This window comes from Lissotriton vulgaris, chromosome 8 (assembly GCF_964263255.1).
Source record: "Lissotriton vulgaris chromosome 8, aLisVul1.2, whole genome shotgun sequence".
NCBI classification, from domain to species: Eukaryota; Metazoa; Chordata; class Amphibia; order Caudata; family Salamandridae; genus Lissotriton; species Lissotriton vulgaris.
Window position 1 is genome coordinate 162,932,811 of NC_141696.1, and position 16,034 is coordinate 162,948,844.

Here is a 16,034-nt window from a genome sequence, read left to right on the forward strand (position 1 = left end):
AATAAAAACACCAGCAAAAAAAGAGTGCCACTGCTTAGGGAGCACACCAGAAAGTTAAATAATTTCAGGATGTTTGTAAAACAAATAGCTTTTGAATCAAAGCCAAGACAATATCAGCGTGTAAACACATTCACACTTCAAAGCCCTGCCCAAGCTCTATAGATTCCATTAGGCAATAACAGAACCAGGGCATAGCTGGAACTGCCCGGGCTTCTGGTGCACCAATGCACAGGGAACGGAAACGCACCAGTACTAAGGCCAAGGATAACTCAATATGGAGAGCAGGAAGAGGTGCCTTATTGATCATTTATTTAGAACACTGGGCACAACTAACCCAGGGAGTTCCTTCAGTGGGATGGAATATGATGACATATTCATACACCAACCAAATAGTAATTGCTTAGTTAGTTGGTAGAAGATAATTGGACAATTTCGTCTTTGTGAAATTTGTTTTCCATTTCTGCCGTTTTTCGGTGGCTCAAAATGCAAGTATTGCGTGATGGTGGTGGTCGTTGGCTAAGTGGGGCCGGGTGGGGGATTGGAGAGCAGTGACGTAGCAAAACTTTGAGCCCCCCCTGCAAGGTACACGGAGGGGGGCCCCCCTCTCCTACCCACCACCTGCCACTTTTGCTGAGGGAGCCCCCTGAAGCTTGTGGGGGGCCCCGCACTGCAGGGACTGTGGGGGGTGCTGGGGCTTATTTTACGCCACTGGCTCAAGGTGGAGAGGGCTGCAAGGATGCGGGCATTGCAACTTCCTCAGAGTCCTATGTGAGTGTGATTGCTGGTCTTATGTTCCAGTTTTCCATTGCCCCAGTGTATGGGGAATGAGAATTCTCTGTCTCAATGTCACTGCATACCCTGTCAAGTCTGTTTCTTTCTCTGCTAGCTACAGGCTCCCCATTTTACTGGATTTGGTCCCCTGCCCCACCTTAGTGTATTCCTTGGACCGTCTGTCAGGGAGTTCGTGCATTTCTTATTGACATGTGATTCTTTTGCAAGTTAAAATGCTTAGTGGATCTCAATTCTTTTTTTTTTCCCTATGAAGGCATTTCTTTCTCTGGGAAATTCAAACTTCCTGGAATATGACACAACAACTCACAGGAAGTGCTTTGTAAATCATGCCTGGATGTTCAGTGTCATTCACATCTAAGACAGGAGCAAGACTAAGACAGGAGCAAGACACAACTACTCATAAATTGATACTTGTATAGCGCACTACTCACCCGCAAGGGTCTCAAGGCACTTGTACGAATACCGCTGTGGAACCCATCCTGGCTTTTCCTTGTGAGGCGTCCACTCCTGGGCACCCCCAAGGTGGAGGCCAGGCATCCTTAGCGTTGTGGGGGCCGTTGTGGAGATTAAGCAAGCTATTGCCCAGAGTTGCAGAGTGGGACTCCATGATTGGAATAGGCACCGAGGCGAGAATTATCAGGTCCGTGGAATTTTGAGTCCTAGATCCGCCGAGGCGGGGAATTGAACCCTGGTCCCGGGCTAGACCTCTGCATCAGGGTCTGCCGCTCTATTCATTGAGCCACACTTCTCCACTCATAGTAACCTCCTTTATTAGATGGACCCCTGGTATTAGGAAAGGAAGCTCTCTGAGGAAGGAACTGCTTGCGTTTGACTCTTGAGAGAGGTGGGGAACAATTCAATGGGCAGAAACGTAGAAGAAAACAAAACTGATCAGTGAGTTAATATTCTTGTTTTAGAGATCTCGGTATGAGCTGCAGGTTAGAGATTCCATTTGCTGTAATATAACATTTTGGGTAATTTACAGATTCCGGAGACCTCTGTGTAATGTGCAGGCGTCAGATTTCACAACCAGTAATGTTGCTGAGTGTGATGGGTCTACTCGACAGATGTGTGTGTAACCATAAGTTTACAAGCGGTGTGTAGTGATCAGGTCACAGGTTTGTCCCAATGCTATCAAATCTCTCCCTTTCATTCAGTTCCATTGAGGGTAGTACTGACAGCCATTATGAGCGTCAGCGATAATGCATTTTCAACAAAGTCCAGTACAATGCACATTAAATAATGTTTGATTTCTAGAGTAGGTGCCGTATTTATATATAGAGGTAGGTTCCATGCATCGGGTTTCATTTCAAGCACCCTGATTTACTGTCTCCCCATAAAACTGACACTGTTCCATGTGAACATCCCAGAGGCAAGAACCGCTATGAAACGTTGATGTGTTTTATGTATAACTTTCATGTATCGACCAATGTTTTTTGTTGGAAAAAAATCGGAGAATTTAAGTGATCTATAATTCTTGAGAAGGGTATGATGAATGCATGCTTGAGAGACTGAGGGATGGATTCACTGGTGAGGGATGAAGTGCTTGGCCTGGCAATGAGTGATATCTGGAGTAGGATCTGGCAAATCTAGTAAAACAATCTATATTATCACCCACATTGCAAATGAATTATTCTGCAGATCCTGAAAACCTTGCTAACTATTGACCATCTCATGCTGTCAAGTGCTGGAAGCAGGTGTCTTTGATTAACTCTCCTCCCACCTGTAAGCAAATGATCTCCTCATTGAATTCCATTCAGGCTTCAAACTCTGAAGGAGAGGTAAAACTATGGTTCTAAATATCAGAGAAGGAATACTTGGCTCCAGAGACCACAAAACCCCTATGTCTTCAATCAGGCGTTTGTTAAGCCCGACTACTCACCCGTAAGGGTCTCAAGGCACTGGTGGTGGTGGGGGGTTAGCAGGCTCCTGTTCATCAAGGAATGGGGGGTCTGTCCAAGAGCCAGGTTTTGAGGTTTCTTGCGAAGATGGGGAGCAAAGTTGTGTGTCTGAGGTGCAGCGGCAGGGCGTTCCAGGCTCGTGTCGCAAGGAAGGAGAAGGAGCGGTCTCCCGATTTGGTCTTTCTGGTGCGGGGGACGACAGCGTAGGAGAGATGGGCAGATCGTAAGGTCCTCTGGGGTGTGTGGAATTTGAGTTGGCTGTTCAGGTATGCTGGTCTGGTGTCGTGGAGAGTCTTGTGGGCATGGGTGAGCATCTTGAAGGTGATTCTAGCTTCGATGGATAGCCAGTGGAGTGTGCGCAGGTACTGGGAGATGTGGCAGTGTCTTGGCAGGCCGAGGACCAGCCTTGAGGTGGTGTTCGGGATGTTCTGTAGCTTGTGGGTAAGGTTTTTGTTTATTCCGGTGTAGAGTGCGTTGCCGTTGTCGAGTCTGCTGGTGACCATGGTGTGAGTGACAGTCTTTCTGTGTTCAAGGGGGATCCATTTGAAGGTCTTACGTAAGAGGCGGAGGGTGTGGAAGTAGGAGGACGAGACAGAGTTGATCTGGTGGTCCATTTTGAGCTCGGAGTCCAGGATGATTCCCAGGTTGCATGCATGGTCTGTCGGGGTTGGCGGGCTTCCGAGGGGGGGCACCAGGTGTAATTCCATGCATATGTCTTGAATCTTGTGACCATGTCAGTGGCTTTCAATACAAATTACCACCGCAGACCATCTCAAATTTCTCAAGGCTTTGGTATATCCAGAAGACATCAGTGGACCCGTGCAATCTTGATTCTTCTCCTTCTTACTTAACCACACCTTAGATTGAGTGGGTGAATTTTTTTCCAGATCTACCAACAACTCACATTGAGTTCCTTCAAATCTTTGCCTTATCTCTGACAGTATTAAATATTTACAGGAATCCGATCACCTCCTTGATTCCTATGATATAGGTTAACGGATGTTAGCAGATGACACAAATTCCACCTCAAGCTAGATGACAAACCTGGTAAACTGTATAATGTATCGCAGTGCATCTGCCATGGCCCACTTGATGCAGAAACATTTACTTTGATGTGCCTTAATTAAATGGTTGGAAAACAGAAATCCTTTGAGGCTCACTGTAGTCCACCTGAAGAGAATACTTCTATCGGGACACGTTTTGGAATAGATTAGATGCTTTCACCCTGTGGGGCAATAGATGATAAGAGGTGCTTAGTAGTGAAATTCCTTTATGACACAACAAACGAAGCTTTCACCCACCTCATGCCAAGGTATTCACTTACACAAACAGAATCCTAGTAAGGCAGCAAGAAGGTAATTTAAAGTAGCTGATTGTCGACTCTGTTAAATTCCATATTCTGCCTGGTTAATATTTGTTTAAGGCATGCCAGAGAAAACAGGCGAGCTTTGGGAAGGAAATCTCATGAAATCTCACAAAACTTGCAAGACACTTGGGGGCAGATTTATGTTGGGAATGCGCCATGTTTGTGTCACGCAACTGCGGCGTAAACGTGGCGCATCCCTATGACCCATTTACAATGTGACGCATCTAGGCAGATGCGTCACGTTGTAAAGCCCTGCGCCACTTGTGGGCATTCCGGCGCAGGGTGGGCGTTGCGGGGCAGGTGCGCCTCGCAATAGTGGCTGAGTGAAATCTATAAGATTGCACTCAGTCACTTTCAGGCCAATGCTGCGTCAAAACCCTGCGCCTGCTTGAAGCAGGCGTAGGTCTTGACGCAGCATTGTAAAGATGGGGCCCCCCCAAGCCTTGCTGGAGCTGCATCACGCTTGCGACGCAACTCCAGCAATGCACCACCTTTACGGCACAGATGCGTCACGCATCTGTGCCGTTTTTGCCCCATAGTGCGCCACATTGTTAATGCGACGCACCATGGGTGGTGGAGCAGCGGCGCAAAATAACTGGTGCATCCCTGGGGATGCGCCAGTTATCATAAATCTGCCCCTTATTCATTAAACTAATTTGTACTGGGGATCGACTGTACAGATAGCATTTTGATATGCAGGCCATCTAATAAAAATGCAGTTTCATGAAGTATTCTCTCTCTACAGAGGCGACAGACAAGAAGAACAGTATGAGTAGGTGCCTGTTGACGACATATTGCAACTGATGGTGCGAATATGCGGGTGGAATCATGAATAAGGACCTGAAAATACATAAAAGCAAAGTTTAAATGGCAATAGGTATACTCTAATATAGTGCGTTGTTTGTTAGACCAATACATTGTCATATAGAACAGTTGACAGACTTAGAATAATGTGGGCTGTTGTTGCAGCTTTAGTCTTCTGAAGTCTTCAGCAGGGCCACAGGAATAACAAGTAAACAATAAATAATGTGGGGCTTATTTAAGATCCCTTTGCGCCACTGCTGCGTCAATGTTTGTGACTCACCGGTAGCGTAAAAAATGTGCCATGATGCGCGCTATTTAAAAACTGATGCATCTAAGCAGATGCGTCAATTTGTAAAGCCCTGTGCTACATTATTCCTGCATCAGGTATAATGTATGCAGAGTTGGCGTTGCCCTGCAAAAAAGGGTCATAGAAGAGGCACAGTGAAATTAAAATTTTACGTCTGCCTCACAGCAGGCATAAGACGGACGCAGTCACCTTTAACAAGGGACTTGCCCATGTGTAATGACCCATTGCAGGAGTAGCATCACTTTTGCGACACACTCCAGCAATGCTTTAGCACAGTGCCTACAGATACATCAGGAATACTGACGTATCTGTAATTCCTTGTGACATGGAGCACCGTAAAGTAAATACGGCGCATCCATTGTGTCACAAGGAGGGCACACTGAAAAGTGTTGCATTACTGTTTTCACGCAGTCATGCAACAATTTTCATAAATGAGGTCCAGTCTTTTTTGTGTAACTGTATTAAAAAGTAAAGAATAATTAATGTAGTAATAGCAACATAAATCTAAAAAAAACAGTAATGAAAATTATAATTAACAAAAATTATGTTTCACATGGATAATAATGCATTCAAACTATTTACCATTAAACTAAAGATGTCCAAAAATAATACATTTACCTTTAAAGCAAATACTTATCTCCACATCATCTGATAACACACACCACATGCTCCTCCACATCATCAGGTTATATTGAGCTGTTATGGTTGTTCTAGTTGATTCAATGCCCATTAGATTCCCAATGTTAGACTAATGTTCTGATTTGTTACCTTTGCATCAAATTGTAAATCGCTCTGATATCCTTCGGGATCAGGTTTGCGCTATATAAAACTTAATAAATAAATTGAATGAATGAATGAATGGCTTTATTTCGATATATAAAATATCATAAAAGCAGAAATACAACATATTAAGAACAATAAAGCCAGTCACATTCTATTTATACAGATAAAAACAGATAAAACAGATAATACAAACATTAAATAGCCAGGGAAAGCCTATTCAAATGAATTAACCATGACCATTTTAAAAATGTGGACACACCGCAAACAACCAAGGTGCGTGTGTCGGATTTTAAGATACAGAGCGCCTCTCTACACTGCCGGGTACCTAATTGTCTACATAAGGGTCTGAGCCATCTCTGCCTCGGCAATGCATACGCTGGACATTCAAAGAAGATATGGGCGACCGATTCTATGCGTGATGGACAGGTCGCACAGGAGGGGGAAGACAAGTGGGATAATTCCCAGCGAGCAATAAATTCACCTATAGGTAGTGTCCCCACTCTAAATTTAAAATACAAAGCCCTATCTGTTGGGTTAGAGATAATATCGAGATAGGGTTCATAAGCCACCACATCCTTCATTTTCATAAAATCATCAGTAGATTTACAATGTTTCACATCAGTGGAGTTTTTACAATGAACCCAGCTCCAGTAGAGTTTCTTAAGAACAGCTTTAGGGGGAGCGGTCCTGGCTTCCCACGCATCCCCAAGACCCAAGGCTCCTAGCAACCATTTCACATCCCTCAGCCACTTGATCTTAGACCAGCCCTCCAAACACATGACCTCTTCCAAGGCCTCTGCGTATGAGGTCAACTCAGGCACACGCCACAGTCGCGCCCAGAGCAACAAAGGCCGAATTTGGGCTTGATCCTTAATCGATCTGCAACCCAAATCCATTAACACAGGAACTGTTGGGGTGCTCTGCGGAAGAGCCATCAGGTCTTTCAGAAATGTTCTCTCTGATCTGGCTAACACATCAAGGTTACACATACCCCACAATTTCGCCCCATACAAAGCAGCGCTAACCCCTCTAGCTTTGAAGATCTCCAAAACTGGGGCAATAGGCTTAAATGTAGAGGAACGTTGCTCCTTGAGTAGTGCGCCACCCACCCTTTTGTGACTCAAGAGCATCTTTTGAATGTGCGAGTTCCAATGCATTGAATCCGAGAGTCGGATGCCTAAATAATCAAATTCAGACACCCTATCCAGGGGCACGGAATTCAGCACCAGGGGGAGGCCCATTTTTTTAGGCGGGTTCAGAACCAGGAACTTTGTTTTATTAGAGTTGATTATCATGCCCCGTTGTGAGCAGAACTCCTGGTAGCTATTTAGGAGGGGAAACATCCTTTACAACGAAACTTTTACAACGCACGTTTTACAACCAAAACCATTACAACGCATTACGCTGGGGGGCGCTCTAGGATAGGGAATAGATTTAATTTACTATCCAACGCCTTCTCTAGTGTCCACGGGGACTGGAGTTGGAATAGTAAATTAAACTAGTCACTATCCAGCACCCCAAAGCACTATGCGTTGTAAAGGTTTGCGTTGTAAAACTGGCGTTGTAACAGCATGCGTGGTTAAAGCATGCGTTGTAACGTCAGACATCCATTTAGGAGACTCTGCAGACCCACAGAGGTCTTGGAAATGAGCGGTGTGTCGTCGGCAAAGAGCAGGGTGGGGATGCGCTTGCCCGCCAGGGAGGGTGCATCTGCAGGATGTTTAAGCAGATGCTCCACCACTCCGTTCACATAAAGAGAGAAGAGATTGGGGCCAAGCACACATCCCTGATGGACACCCCTTTCAACTGGGATCCTGACGGTTTTTTCGCCACGCTTAGTTACCCCACCGCACCTGTGCGAAATTATCAACGTGAAGCCTGACCAAAAGAGACAGGATATACGGGGGCAATCCCATCTCAGACAAGACTCTCCACAACCCCTCCTGTGGTACTAGGTCAGGGGCAGTCTTCAGGTCTATAAAGGCCAGGTAAAGACTGCCCTTGCCCAGCACCACCACCTCCAGTAGAGAAGAACCAGTCTGAAGGCCTGTTCTATGGTCCCTGTCCTAGAACGGAATCCGGCCTGAAGGTCCGATAGGATATCGTTCTCATCTATCCACTGGAGAACCCTTCCCAGAATTACTTTGCCAGCTACCTTTTGGGTTGAATCAATTAAACTTATGGGCCTGTAATTGGCTGGGTCGTCCCGACACCCCCTTTTGAATATTGGGACGACTTCCGCCCCTTTCCAGGATTCTGGGACAGGTGCGCCGTTGTTAATAGCATTCAGCAAGTATGAGATCAGCTTCCCCCATTCCTTTTTATTAGCACGTAATAAATCGCCCGGGATCCCGTCAGGTCCAGCTGCTTTGAGGGGCACCAACGATTTTATTACGCTTTCAACCTCTCTTGGGGTAAACGGATCACTCAATAGGTCCCCCGAGAAGTGAACTAGCGGAAGACAACATTGGGGGGCGCCTTAATATTACCCTCCGTACTGGTATAGAGGGACTGGAAGTGATTGTACCAGCTGTGGGCTCGAATATTGCACGTAATAAGGGTACAATCTGGTCTGGTTCTTGACCTTATCAGATTCCAGATAAATAAATTAATAAATAAATAAACCAATTACCTAACCATTGAAAGGGAAAGCTAGAACAATTCAATACCTGTTTTGTCATACATGTCAGTTTGAGGTTAATAGTGAACTAGAATTGTTCACCAAAGTGCCTCTGCGAGCTAGGTGTGTTCACAGAAGCCAGTGGAGTTTGAGATTGAGTTAGATTTCTGGGAAGATTCATGATTTTCCCCTGTGGATGATGTTGCAGTCTTTCTAATGTACATTCTAGGACTTCATACTCATCACCTATTAGAGGAGACAAAGCTATTTTGTGGTTAAGGTTTACCAAACAGTGTTGTCTGAAACCACACAGCAGAGTGTTGAGATGGACTTCAGCTTCAACAAGGAGGCATGAACTGTGCAATCCAAAAGGTGCGTTCCTCAAGTGCACTTCAGGGAGCATATTTACAAGGAAGCTGAGCCACTGCTGCGTCACTTTTTTGACGCAGCAGTGAAGCAGAGTGCAGACCCATGTTTACAAGGCCATGTTAAGCCACCCTGCATGGCTTTTCATGTCCTCGTAGATTTGAAGTAAGGCAACGCAGAGCTTTGGACTCCGTTGCCTTACTCTATGTCAAGGAGACGTTCCATGGGCTTTGAGGTGTGTGTTCCCATGCAGCACACATGGATTGTGACGCATTCCCAGATTTACAAGGACTTGTAAACCTGGGAATGCGTCAAAACCTTATGCCTCCCCAGGGCAGGTGAAACAAGGAGAAATATCTTTCTTTCTCCTCATGTTTTCCTCTTTCTATGAGTGCGACATTTTGCAGCACACGTAGGGGGAAAACGCCTCCATTGATTGTTTTGTGCAGGAAGGTATCCCTTCCTGCATAAAAATAATCATTCCTACAACGCAGACAACATTGCACCATAGTGCAAGGGCAGCTGCATTGGCGCAAGGCAGCCAATTGAGCGCCGGTGCAAAGGAAAGGACAGGGATACCCCCTATTGTGGTAAATACAATGTATCCCTGCACTTGCCTTACTGTGCAGCGCAACAAGCTGGCTTGTAGTGCCGTGTTGTTTCCATTTCTTGTAAATATGGCCCCCAGATCTTCAAGTAGAAAGGCACAACCTCTTAACTACCACTACTGTCCAACTGCGGTCCATGTTTCCTCTTTTGACTCACAATTTCCAATACACCATTAAGACTTCAAGGCACTAGCACCCACATGCATCAAAGTCAATTGCATTCGCAAACGGTGCGAATCGCAATTTTCGGCCGTTTGCGAATGCAATTGATTAATTTGGAATGCATCATGCATTTCGCAATTTTAGGAATTGCAACCATGTTGCGATTTCTAAAATTGCGATTGCATTTAAGAAATCGCAATTTCAGATTTCTTAAATGCAATGCATGATCATTTTTTTATTGCGAATTCGCAATTTGGAAGTGATAAAATAGCATGAAGGTGAACTTCATGCTAATTTACCGAAAACGTTCAAATATGCACAAATTGCATTTTTGAAAGTTTTAATTTACACACACACATGCCCTTTGGGCATGTGTGTGTGTAAATTGCATTTGAAGTTACATTTCAGGGGTGCAGGGAGGGGTTGTTTGGACCCCCCCTGCACCCTTGAAATTGCATTCACATTTTGCGAATCGAAATTTGAAATTAGCAAAATGTGAATGCCTTCCCATTCATTCCTAAGGGCCTTTTGGCCCATAGGAATCAATGGGAAGGGTTTTCCTTAATTGCGATTCGCAAATTGTGAATCGCAATTAAAGAAAAATACTGAATCGCAAAAATAAATGCAAATTTTTCATGCATTGCAGTTTGCGATTTCTAAATTGCGATTCCTTAATTTTCGCAATTTAGGAATCGCAAACGGGTGCATTGATGCATGTGGCCGTTAGTCTCCTCAGTAAAGGAGAAACAGGCAAACCTATAAAAAATAACGTTTCCTCTAAATTCATATTTAAATTACAGAACTGAGCCTGGTAGTCAGGGTTATGCCTAACAGTGCCCCTGGATAGTTTACTCGATTATTCTTCCATTGATGAATAAAAGCGCCTTTGTGTCACATAATTGTTTCATTTTGGCCCGAATTACAAGTTACACGGTAGTGGGATGGATTTACGGCGCCCTATATTAGCATGCAAATTTCTCATTGCTGTATGGTAAATCCAAAAAGTACCCTGTAATTACTAGATATGCCCTTTGGAATGGGGAATGGCCTGGAGCCATTTTTTCTGGCTGTAAAACCACACATAATTAGTCATTTCATGGGGTTTCTCTGCAAACCTTTACTACGTGCTCTGAGCAGGTGGTAAATGTGTCAGGTTTCCCCCCCCCCCTTTACTCGTTGCTGTTAGCGGAAGGGAATATCGATTGGAATACGAACCCGACACTCGGGCGAACTACAGTATCCAGCAGGCCTAGCGCGGAGCATGCGCGAAAAACGTCCGCTAGGGAGAACGGGCGTCGGATATTGAGACCCTTGTCGGCGAGTATCCTGTTTTGGAACTCTCGGAGACGCGGTGCCACAGAAGTTCCCCCCAGTCCCTGACCGCGCTCAAACCATCATCGGAAAGGTAAGATAGAGCGGCTGCTCTCTTGCACGGAACCTTGGATCCCCCTTGCGGTCGATGTCAGGCTTGGAATTCCTGTGAGGGATACGGACAGAGATGCACACCACGGAGGTGTTTGCCTGCGCCCCCTGCTACCTCACTTTGCTTCTTGGGACTACCAGGTCAAGCGGCTGCTCCCTAGTAGTTGAACCACAGGTACGACGCGGTTGAGCGCCAGGCTTGGCATCCCGCTATCCCGCAAAGAAACCGAACAGAGACGCACACCACAGAGGTGTTTGCTTGCGTCGTCTGTTACAACTCCTCTCAGCTAAAGCTTCAAGGTAGAGCGGCGGCTTCCTTGGAATAGTATCACGATACCCTCGCGGTTGAGTGTCAGGCTAGGCATTCCCGCATCGCACTTTTAGTGCATGACTCTGCAAGAGCGGTACATAACATTGCTTCCCCATGACAAGCAGAGAAAACCCGAAGGCGGTATTCGAGCGGCATTGTCGGCCGCTACTTAGCACTGTGCTCTCCGTTGGAGAGTACCAGGACGGGTACTCATGCGGAGGACGGTTGGCCCTTTGTAGGTCCCTTGTTGTTCGCTCAGCATTGTCGGCTGAGGAGAGAGTCGCCTGTGAGATATACAAAAGTGCCTAGGGGATACATGCCAGTTGGTATCGTTGAACAATAAATGCTATATAACTTTACATCTCGTGGTGTCTCATATATGGCGTTATAGTGTTATCATACCGATCCTAAGCACTCTAGAAGATTACCAAATGTATGCAGGGCCGAACAAATCCAGCCAGGTTCTTCCACACCAGGGAAAAGCGTGTGTTGAAAAAGCTAACAACTGGTAATCAGGCGGAACGAAATTAACGCATAAAGGCATACTTTAATTTCACTCCACCTGATTCATTAATAGGTCCTTTAATGGGCTCCAGGCAGGTAAATCATACACAAATACTGGGTTTGTATTGGTACATTTTCTAGACTAACATTAACCAGTAGTAGGGTACATTGAAACAAACCCACTCCCATATTTATGACCTTCGACCTCAGCCAAATCTAGTTAGGTTCACATTCAGGCCCTTAAAGTTTCATGTGTGGGTTCCTGCTAATCCAACACAAGTGAAGCTTGACTTTTGATAATTATCTCCTCTTGCCTTTGCTCTTTTGTCCTTATATGATAAAGGGGGTGGTTCAAAGCACAGGAAGTGACCTCAAGTCGGGGAGGCAAGATGGCGGCCGCTACTAGCGGCTGAGCGGCAGCATTAGCAAGGGTTCTGGATTCGACATGATTGTTATCGTGTAGACCTCGTAGATCTCGTAAACCCCCCCCCCCCCCCCCGTAAAGAAAGAAAGAAAGATAATTGTGAGGAAAGGGACGGAACGGATGGAATTAACATACCGGCTTTCAGTCGGTCTGCTCCAGGCGTTCGCGGATCTGTGCACCGACAGTCTCTCAGCGGTTTCCAGCAGCAGCATACCAATCACAGCAGGTGGAGCAGGCGGAGTTCGTGGAGCAGGAAGGCGGAGTGGTCTCAGAGGCACCGGAGGCACCAGAGTGAACATCGCTGTCAGGATCAAGGCGGAGATCACGGGTTGGGTGACTACAAGGCGGTGCGGTCCCGGAGAGAAGCGGCGGCTGTGCAAGATGCCCTTGAAACTAAATAACGCTGGAAAAGTATCTACCAAAAAGAAAGCGGCGGAAAATATCAATCCTGCTACAGAAGGGCAAATAAATCCGGACGGAGTTAACACTCAACCCGAAGGGGGCGGAAAGGTGAAAACAAAAACGCAGGAATCAACAAAGGAAATGAGGCCACCCACAGTGAGGACCAGGCTGGCCACGGCCAATTTGAGCATTGCTGATATGTTCAATCGTGCTGGAAAGGAGAAGGAGACCAGAACCCCAGGAGGTGAGGCGGATATCGAACCGGGGATAGATGCTGTGAGACGGGGAGAGACAGAACCGCCTGAAACCTTGGTAAGCTTAAAAATGACTGGTGACTCTGAGTGTGTGGTTGGAAGCATGACCCAGGGCCAAGTTTCTACTCAAGACTTGGGCATACTTTCTATGTCAGGAGGCAATGAGGTCGATCAGGGTGAGAAGCCTGGAAGCGAGGCTAAGAGCTCAATAGGGGTCGATATCAACACTGGTAACTGCCCTACAGCTAAGAAGGATATGGACAGCATGGGGAAAAATCACGATAGGGTACAACCAGGAACCGCGCAACCGATTGATATCCCCCAGACAAACTTGAATCAGGAGCAAGAAAGGGAGGAGGAGAAGACTCCAAGCGAGGGCTTTGTTTCAGTGCCGGAGGAGGCAGACTGGTCCGAGGAGGAAGGGGAACAAAGCTCAGACATAGATGGCAGTAACCCAGAAACAGAGAGCGACCCAGAGGGAGATCTGGTCACTACGGCGGTCAAGATGTCGGCACCATCAAAAAAACAGATGAAGCTGGCCTGGGACCACTCGCCAACGACACTGCTCCAAGGCAATTCGAGAACATAACTTTGAGGATACCCAAGAGGCTACTCAGCGAGCAATGCTGGAGGCAATTCATCACGAAATTATTGCACATCGGGAAGAGACCAGGCAGGATAGCCTGAAAGCGCAAGCGGCTATGAGGAAAATGAAAAGCGTGGTTAGAAAGCTGTCCAAGGCCACTGTGAATGTGGGGGACAGAGTCTCGAACCTAGAGGAAAGAGTGGTTGCTACTGAGAATGAAGCCGCTGCAGCCACTGTTAAGGTGGAATCATTTGGAGCTCAGGCACAGGATGTCCAGTGGAAGCTGGAAGATTTGGAGAATAGGCTTAGGAGAAATAACCTAAGAGTCCTTGGCGTCCCTGAAGGTCGGGAAGGGAGTGATGTTAAAGCCTTCATAGTGAACCTATTTGAGAAAACCTTTCCGGAGCTGGCCAGCTGGAACTGGGCCCTAGAAATTCAGATGGCACACCGAACACCATTTAGGATCCGCCGGAACACGAAAGAAGGCGATAAGCCCAGAGCAATCTTGGTATTCTTTTGGAACTTTTTCTTAAGACAATCTGTGGCGGAGAAAGCAAGACCGGATGCAAGGAGAACCGGAGAGGGGGTCACCTTCTTCGTTAGACCGGATTTTTGCCATACTACGTGGAGCGGCGGTGGAGGCTACGACAACTGATTAGGCCCTTTCAAGATAAAAAAATCCAGGTCTATCTTATAAATCCGGCTCAGCTTAAAGTAATTTATTTGGGCAAAACAATGTACTTTTCCTCAGAGGTCAAAGCCCAAGAGTTCCTGGATTCTGTATAAGTAATAGGAATAGAACTACTCTAATTGCTTGTTCATGCACTAGGGGCATATACACTGGGGGGAAGTGATTTGGTCAATAACCATAGGTTATGTGCTGATTTAGGTTGATTTATGTTGAAATAGTTGAAATAGATAGGTATTGTTTTGGGTTTTTCTCGAGGTGTACACTAGTAAGTGGGTTTATTGAGTCCATTGCTATGCTGCACCCATCACATGCACAGACCTTGTCTGCATGCCTTGCCAGGGAGAGCGAGGGGGGGGGTCAAGGAGGTGGGGGGTAAAGGTAAGGGGGGGTGGGTTGGATGGAGGGAGGTGGGTGAGGGGGGGGCGAAAACACTAAAATGAAGAGAGTTTGTACCGTCAATGTGTTCATAAATGTAAATGTAAGAGTAACTTTGAAACAAAGGACATATTTCCATCATGTATCTATCAGTTATCTAGACAGGTTGATGAGTTGGCAATGTTTGATATATAGCTATGCCTAAGCTCAGGATTGGATCTCTTAATATAGGAGGATTAAATGATTGGAAAAAGAGGGGTAGGTTTGAGCAATATCTTAATGTGGTGGGTCTAGATATCATATGTCTACAGGAGACCCACCTACCCTGGAAGAAAAAGCATTGATTAAATCTAAAAGGATACGAAATGATGTCTTGTTCGTCCCAGACCTCTACGATAAGAGGGGTGGCTATTATCAGGAAGGTCGGGCTAGGGGGGGCTAAAAGGTGCAAGGCGGATGCTATGGGTAGGTGGGTTATTTGTGAAATGAACTTGGGATTTACTATATGCTCAGTCTATGGGTCTAACATAGATGATTCTGAGGTCTTCAGTCGTATAGAAAATGAATTAATTGACTGGCCAACTCCTATAATATTATGTGGGGACTTCAATATTTCAGCTAATTTCTCGGATGATAGACCCTACGCAGGTAGGAAGCCGAGGGTATATAGAGCAGTGACCTCAATGATGCAGTCACATGGATTAACTGATGTGTGGGGGGACTTAGAGGCAGGCGACCCAGGGTACACATATTTCTCGCACCCCTTTAATAAATATACGAAATTGGATTACTTTATGATCTCGACCACCCAGTTAAGTAGTGTTAAAATAACCAAACTCCCGAAAGTTCTGTCAGACCACAATCCTCTAGTTTTAACCATGATATTAATAAATCACGAAGAACCCCTAGGCCCTGGACCTTTGATAAAAAACTATTAGCGGATACGGATTATCTAAAACATATGAAGGTTTGGTCCCAGGCCTTCTTTGATGCTAATAGGTATAGCGCATCTAGGGGTGTAGTTTGGAACAGTTTTAAGGCAGGACTAAGAGGTGAGACCATCAGTTATACTACTCGGATTTGGAAAAGGGTCAATCAGGAAAGAGAACTTTTGATGGGCAAGTTGATTGAGGCTGAGGCACAGCACAGACGGGATATAATTCTAGGGGTACAATCCACTGTGAGTTTAGAAAGATTAAATTCTCTAAAAGCAGAGATCCAGAAACAACTAGCTAAAAAGGAGGCAGCTGAATATCAGTCGCATAGATCTAGATTATACGTAACAGGGGAGCAAGCAGGAAGAGCACTGGCACTACGAATCAGGCAGGTGGCTTCCAAGAATACAGTGACACAAATA